Source organism: Argopecten irradians, chromosome 16 (assembly GCF_041381155.1).
Source record: "Argopecten irradians isolate NY chromosome 16, Ai_NY, whole genome shotgun sequence".
Taxonomy (NCBI): Eukaryota; Metazoa; Mollusca; class Bivalvia; order Pectinida; family Pectinidae; genus Argopecten; species Argopecten irradians.
Genome location: NC_091149.1, coordinates 33,768,100 through 33,774,349, shown reverse-complemented (window position 1 = coordinate 33,774,349; position 6,250 = coordinate 33,768,100).

Here is a 6,250-nt window from a genome sequence, read left to right as displayed (position 1 = left end):
ATGTTGATAAAATAGAGATAATCGAATAGACTAAAAGGATTTTATCCCGCGAACATTTAAATTATATTCTTTTCTGTTGCTTATTAGGCCTATCTCTATTTTAACATGGAAATAATGAAATTGTGAAAAAAAATCCGGGAAACGACGTCGTGTGACAACCCTAAAAACACCATATATTTCAAAACACGGAAAACAATTGCTGAATGGGATATTTTTGACAGATATGTAGCTTAAATCAACTAAAAAATGTTTGAACTATCCTTAAAGAGACAATTCACTCAGGCAAATTTACATAACCAAGAAGCAAAATATAGCATAAATGTATTGTTCTACATTTCTTATGAAACATATAACGTAAAACATTGACAAATTCCACGACATTAATTAATTTTTAATTAATATCGTTGAAATATCGGGTGACTATTTATCTAAATTAAATAGAAATATATATATAAATTCTGCTGAAGATTACAGACATAGAAATTAACAAAAACTACTCAAATTACTCGATGTATTTTGCTAGTGTGAGATCTGAAAATAGCATCGCCTTCATATTATGGGATGCTGAATGCGAGATTACGGTGATTCTGACCTCGGACGGTCAACGCTGCGGCCTCGGAAACTCCCTTCTGATGGAATCATAGGTTATTATTACCACTGAAAAAAAGTCCTTAGGCATCTGTGAGAGTACTTCAAATTCTGTACATGTATAGAAAATCAATCTAGAGTATTGTCCCTTGAGCGTCCATAGAAACGATGCATAATAAACTCTCATCAATTTTGAAGCATTAGCACTTAATGTTAGTTTTAGACGTCGTTGAAACCAGTTCAATCATCAAAAATTTTATGAAACGGATGGATTTCAACTTTCTTAATTTAAAATGTGTGAAATAGCGGGACTAGTAGCACGTAGGTAACACATATATATGGGGCTTTCTTTGGGCACCCTTCAATATGTTCAGTCAAGTGTATCACAGACTATATAGCTAACAACACCTGTATACATGTAGTACCTTATCCCAACCCCAGGAGGTCCATTTATATTATAGCATGCTGTACTTAGGTGACAGCCTCTCTACATACATACATTGTACTCATCACACAAATACGTACAGTTATACAACAATGCTAGTCAATAGGGATATGTGTTTTAACTGGTAGTGCATTTTAATTTATTTGATAATGAAGCTTTATATATTAAAATTAAAAATAATCTAAATACCAAGTGTATAGTTAACTGAAACATTTATTTCAAGATTATTGGAATATCATATTTCATACCAATATCTTTTTATTAATTTAATTTTGTACACTGGCTTTTTACATATATCAGAAACCTCATTATCATTACTATGTATATAAAATACCATATTACAATGTTGAATAAGTACCTAATCTACATTAATTTTGATTATAATATATATATGTATTATTGGTATGATTTACGCATTGTACAGCTATCGTCAGCTCCACTTCACGGTTGTTGACAATAATTGAGGTGTATTCAGCATCACTTACTATATGTTTTGCCAGCTAGTTTTTACCCTCATACCTCATCCCAATCTAACCCCCCCCCCCCCCCCCCCCCCCCCCGGGAACCAGTGTACATGTTTACCCCAGGCTCTACAACAAGTATGTACATGTATCTAAGTATCTAATAAGAATGGTACTTATGTGTTTCAAACTCATGAACCTATATGATTTTTAAACGGTAAAGTATATTTGTTTGTCTTAACAAACTTCCATAGAAACAATTCTAAAATATTTTCAAATATTATGATAATAAAGATACTGCCCCATTTTCATAAAGCCGTGCAAACACAGAAGGCAACGATTCTGCCTCTGGCCATCTATCGATGGTCACCTTGAGGCACCTGTATAGCTGGATACTGTGGCTTACCTGTATGTTTGACAAGTTATAATTATTGGACCATGACGCAATATACGATCAAGATAACTTGCGGGGTTGGGATCATAAACTTATTGTGTGTGTACCGGTAATTAAGAATCAAAACAAGCTTAATTGGGTACTTGTAGGTAGACTAGCCACCAATATGTGGAGGACGTCGCGTATAGTTTGAAGTGGATTTAATTCTGCATGATCTTTTAAAGACGTTCAGTTTTCAATAAAGAATATGTAATTAAGCTATTTTTACGAACAATATACTTTTAGAACTTAAAATAGCAAGAAAAACATTATAAAAGTGTATATATTTTAATGAAAGACGATCTAAAAGGGTATCGCTAGACAAACTGATTGATAGGCACCAAATCTTTTTGTTTAAAAAGCTATGTATTACCCGGTATATGATTGCATTACTGATAGCTTATTTATAAAAGAAAAGGTGTCTCAAAAGCACATTAGGACTGGTTTTTGCTGCAATTCAAAGTTGTTTTTAACTTGTGAAAATGCTTGATGTAAATAATATATATATACTTAATGAATATAAATCAATCTTTATTACTTTTGCAGTGAAAAGGTTTTATTCGTGTATACTAAAAAATATTGTAATATATAGTTATATCATGATAGTTATATATACTGTACATTAAATTGTAGATGTTGTAATTAAAAAAAAAACCACTTAAAATTTATAATTATTATTATTTCAAATTGAAGAACTTATTCTTCCCCGATCCCTAACTGTAACACATCACCTTGTCTGTCTAGGTCTCAATGTACCTGGACACGATGTCCACCTGTAGTGGACACCGTGTTCACACGTAGTGCACTCCGTGTCTACATGTAGTCTAAATCTTGTGCACTCCGTGTCTACCTGTAGTCTAAATCTTGTGCACTCCGTGTCTACCTGTAGTCTAAACCTCGTGCACTCCGTGTCTACCTGTAGTCTAAACGTAGTGCACTCCGTGTGCACAAGGGTGTAACCTTTAGTCTACTATACCAACTGTACGTAGTTGAGACGGGTAAGTCGTGATAGGCATATTTCTATTGTACGTACGTGTAGATCTCGTGCACAAATAACAGGTGCTCTGGATCCGTTTTGAAATAGACTTAGGATAGGATGAACATACGAACTATTTGTAACACACGTTTTGGTTGGTAAATTCAAATCGCCTTTTTTGTGAGTGACGATCGGTGCATTATAATTAAGTGTGTATATACATTTTACATATGCATATACCTCATACTGCTCCCTTAATTGTTTGCATCAAAATGTTGACTCTAGTATCAGAATCAGTGCCTATAATCCGATGATAACATATAAACTGTTTTCAAGATAAATAGATATTATTTATATTGTAATAGTATTTGAAAATTGAAAGTTATTGGATTTGAAAAAAAAATGAAGTTATATAGATTATATATACTAGTAGTCTTGTGGTTCATATGTAAAATATAGATTATATACTAGTAGTCTTATAGTTCATAACTCCATAAACATATAAGTCATACTGATTACAAGTCAGATCTGTCATTTCCACTATTTTACACAACCAAATGAAAATATCAGAGGAAGACATAATATCATGGATGACTCTGCTACATAGTTTAAAAAAATACAAATCAATTTGTAATAACATCCTGTTAATGAAATGTATAAAGAATTTGGTTTATATTTATAAATATCATTTACAACAATCCTTCTCACAATTGATCGACAGCATCCGTATGAAAACGGTTAACAGTAAATAAAACGATTTAATGTGTACATGTATAAATGGTTACACAGCTCTAAGGAACTGGCCAAAGGGCAGCGGCTATTTTCTAAAACATACGGTTTTCTCTAGGATCTAGATAAATACAACACTTGATTGATATCATTCGTAAATGAAGTGATTTGAATTGAATTTGAGTCATACATGTACAGAAAATCAGAACTTGACTTGGTTGCTTATCATATATATAGGATAGTGTTTAATATTAAAAAACACCCGATTTGTGTGTGGAGTATTTGGGGGCGATGAATGAAAATTAAGGGGATAATACTAATGTAACGGTTCTGGATCAGATCGATAGCCGACAACCAAGCAGCTCAATTGGTAGAGCATCCGGCAAGAGTTCGGATGGTCCCGGGTTTGAAACCGTTCTGGTCGTGCATTATCTCGCTCTTACCACAATAATAACAAACCTTTCGGTCACAAAGATGGCAACTAAGGCTATACATATGTAGGTACTGGTTATCAGAATGTCGGTACTGTTTAATCACGTGTCTTCCTTTCCCACAAAGAAACAACAGATCCTAGAGGGACTTGCCGCCCACAAAAATGGTCTAAGTCTGACATATGGCAGAGGGATCTTTTCCTTGCTTTTCGAACTGTAACTATCAAAATCCAAGATGGCGGCCGATCAGTCATTTTGTTTACCGCTCGGTCCCAAAACACAATATGCACAGCTAGGGCCCTAGGGGAACGTAGATATGAAATTTGAAAAGAAGATCCCTTAGATCTTTCTGAGAAATAGCGGTAACAAGAATTGTTAACTGACGGACGGACGGAAGAAAGGACGGGCGGACCACGGACGAAAGGCGATTTCAATATCATCAGATGATGGGCTTAAAAAAAACCCAGTAAATACCGTCATTCCTGGATCACAGGTTTAGGACGCGCAAAAAAAAAAAAAAAAAAAAAAAAAAACTTAATTTTAGCATTTTTTTTTTTTTTTTCGCGTTGTAAACCTGTGCCTGGATCCACTCTAGTAGCATGTATGAGTAAGCCTACATACCATTCAGCAATGCCACGATAATGATGATTTGTACTCATGCAAATATATACATAACAATTGATCGTAACCATAGATCTCCAACATTCCCACGGGATTAAAATGTTCTTACAGCAAAACTTTTATTGCTTCTGCTTCTCAATTAATGCCAAAAGTAATCTCCCGTTTTGATATATACATTTGTAAAAATAAACATGTCATCTTTGTAATATGAATGGAAACAAAGTCTTACGACGAAGATGTTACACCATCTTTCATATTCCAAGTTCATGACAAATTGGGAGTAAAAGCAAAATGTTTCCTCCAAAACAATGAGTAGTGTGCAAGAATATAACTTACCTCCCTTGTGTCTTGCCGATTTACATATATAATGATATTAATATTATACACATGTATTTTAATTTTTATACTACTTTGAATTTTTAATTACCGTAGTTAACTCAATGCTTTACTATGCTATGTGTAACTACTAACTTAATCATGTGTAACTACTAACTTAATCATGTGTAACTACTAACTTTATCATGTGTAACTACTGACTTTATCATGTGTAACTACTAACTTAATCATGTGTAACTACTAACTTAATCATGTGTAACTACTAACTTAATCATGTGTAACTACTAACTTAATCATGTGTAACTACTAACTTAATCATGTGTAACTACTAACTTAATCATGTGTAACTACTAACTTAATCATGTGTAACTACTAACTTAATCATGTGTAACTACTAACTGTACTAACTTAATCATGTGTAACTACTAACTTAATCATGTGTAACTACTAACTTAATCATGTGTAACTACTAACTTTATCATGTGTAACTACTAACTTAATCATGTGTAACTACTAACTTAATCATGTGTAACTACTAACTTAATCATGTGTAACTACTAACTTAATCATGTGTAACTACTAACTTAATCATGTGTAACTACTAACTTAATCATGTGTAACTACTAACTTTATCATGTGTAACTACTAACTTAATCATGTGTAACTACTAACTTAATCATGTGTAACTACTAACTTAATCATGTGTAACTACTAACTTAATCATGTGTAACTACTAACTTTAATCATGTGTAACTACTAACTTTATCATGTGTAACTACTAACTTAATCATGTGTAACTACTAACTTAATCATGTGTAACTACTAACTTAATCATGTGTAACTACTAACTTAATCCAATATTGTCATTTTAGCTGCTATTTTTTTCATTGTCACACAGATAATCTCTTGCCAAAATGATGTTGAACGTAATTAATGGGCTATCTCATAGGATTATCTTCATAATCATCTGTAGTTTACATTGAAACTTCAAATTTACAGTTTGTGTTGTTGTTCCTACCATAACTACCATAAAGGTAAAAGGTGAAAACTATATTTAGAAAAATGACCTTCAGGTGATATACTAATCAATGATGTATAGCAATTTGTGGTTCTATGCAGCCAACGTGTGGAAAATAAGATATAAAAAAATTATCAATTATTTAGTACACCAAAAACACCCGAACAGGAAGGTGTTAAATCAACTAAAAAATGTTTGAACTTTCTTTAAAT